Raw genomic sequence first — 2,360 nt, 5'->3', positions numbered from 1 at the left:
ATATATATATATATATATATATATATATACGGCACTCCGTCGGTTACGACGACGAAGGTTCCTGTTGATCCAATCAACGGAACAGCCTGCTCGTGAAATCAACGTGCAAATGGCTGAGTATTCCACAGATACGTGTACCCTTAACGTAGTTCTCGGGGAGATTCAGCGTGACACAGACTGTGACAAGGCCGGCCCTTTGAAATAGAGGTACAACAGAAACAGGAAGAAAGAGTGAGAGAAAGTTGTGATCAAAGAGTACAGCAAGGTTCGCCACCACTCCCTGTCGGAGCCTCGTCGAGCTATAAGCGTTTTCGCTCAATAAACACTTACAATGTATGTATGTATGTATGTATGTTTCTGAGTGTGCAACTATACCGAAACAATTCCCTACATATAAAAGCGGTGCGGCGCTCAGGATGTGCGGTTCTTTGCAAGTTAAAAAGGTTACGTACATTCCAATATATCTTAAGATTTCATGTTTTCGAGGATGTCATTTGGCTATGATTTAACTCAGAGGTTTGTTGAACATTTGTATTTTACCTGTGTGAGTGAACAACCGCCAACCGTTAGGAGCTGGCCCCTGTCTTAGTGACAAACTTTTCTTAGATCATCTTTTCTCGGTTCCTCTTGTCAACAGGAGAGTAGTGCTATCTTTGAAAAGAGCTAATTAACCACTCGGGGTGCTGCAGAATCTCACCTCTGTGACAATTTGAAGATCAAGCGACCAGTATCGCATGCCACCTACTTGTACATGTATTAGAAATTACATACTCTTAATTTGTTAGCCCTGTATGCTTCACTGCACTCACATCACCGCAGGGCTTTTTTTGCATGTTCGTGTATCGTTCCGAATATTCAAGAAGTTCCTGTACATGAATTTGTTTTGAGTGGATAAAGTGTTGCGCAATACTGAATCCACTTTCAACGCTATCAGCTATATTACTGGAGGCAGAACAGAGTTTGAAACTACCAGAAAACCAATTGCACTTCAGGATTTTATACGAGTTTCTCTTCTAGAAGGAAGTTCTAACGAGACCTGGGGGTCCTTCACCCTTAGTGTTCAGGAGACTCGCACTTTCAGTACAAATTTGTCAGTTTCTAAGGCCTGTGATGCGTTTGGGAAGCTTGTATCGAGATTCTGGTCGCAATTGAACATCAAAACATCACCTGGAGCCGAGCCCTAGCAAAAATGCATCTTCACAAAGCTGGTGTATGGATGCGAGACCTAGACAACTTAACGCAGGCATATCCAGCTTGTCCAGTGATTCCAGCAGCGATGCATGCGTAATATCCTGAAGATCTCATGGTGGTTTCATGCGCTTGATACGAGAGTATATCAGCATAATGCCTATCGAGTTCATGATTACGAAACGGCAATTTAGATGGTTTAGTCATCTTGTCAGTTTAGAGGGCTTCTGCATGCCAAAACAGGTGGTATATTGTGGACTGGCGTGAGGAAAAGGTGTCCAGTGCAGGCCATGCAAGCGTTTCAAAGACAATCTTAAAGACACAAAAGGATCAATATCGATACTACCACTTTGGAAGAATTCGAGAACATCAACGTTGCGCATACTGAGACGTGTGGCTTAGTTATTAGGGTGTTGAACTCACGGTCAAAAGATTGTGGGTTCAGTTCCTGGACCGGAAAATGCATTGTATTCATGAGCAAAACACTTCATTTCACATTGATCCAATCCACTCAGCTGGCATAAATGAGTAATCGTATGACTGACTGGCGTCCCGTCCAGGTGGAGAATTTATACGCCATGAAACCGAGAAACTAGCCCTTATGAGTCGGCATGACTCCAAAAGGTAACTTACTTAACTTAACACTGAGGGGAAACGTACTGGTAAATGTATATAGGATGTGAACCCTCCTCCTGAGAGGGCACAAAAGTGTCTCTTTCGTGTAAGTGGCATGGTAGTGCTTCTCAAAAACAGGCCTACTCAGCTACAAGTGTACTCATGGAGATGCCCCTGTCTAACAGTGTGATATCTGGCATGATCTCTCGTATACCTTGTGTAGCAGAGTGTGTCAGCCAGTGGACTCATATTGCATTGTAGGTCCTAGCATCTAGATGGTCGGGCTGTTGATTGGAGCGAGGCATAGCTTGCAGTCGGTGTGGAATGACTTGTAAGTTCCTTGCAGGCGTTAGGAGCCATATGAGACGTCATCAACGATGGTGAGACCAAATATGAGACGTTTCTTAGAATGAAATGAGTTTAGGAACTAGTATTACTTGGCCACAAATTGACTTCCACCATCCATGCATGGGGTTAGTTGGCTGGTTGGTATGTATATGCATGAATATATTTATGTATGTACGCGTATATATATATATATATATATATATATATAT

General features: G+C 42.8%; 1 protein-coding gene across 6 annotated transcripts in view; it reads left to right on the top strand.

The window, feature by feature from the left end:
* LOC106877715 (uncharacterized) overlaps positions 1–2,360 on the top strand; it is a 61,388-nt gene that overhangs the window by 19,293 nt on the left and 39,735 nt on the right. The gene's annotated exons all lie outside the window — the stretch shown is intronic.

The sequence above is a fragment of the Octopus bimaculoides genome, chromosome 10 (genome assembly GCF_001194135.2).
Source record: "Octopus bimaculoides isolate UCB-OBI-ISO-001 chromosome 10, ASM119413v2, whole genome shotgun sequence".
Lineage (NCBI taxonomy): Eukaryota > Metazoa > Mollusca > Cephalopoda > Octopoda > Octopodidae > Octopus > Octopus bimaculoides.
This window is presented reverse-complemented; position numbering and strand designations above follow the sequence as displayed.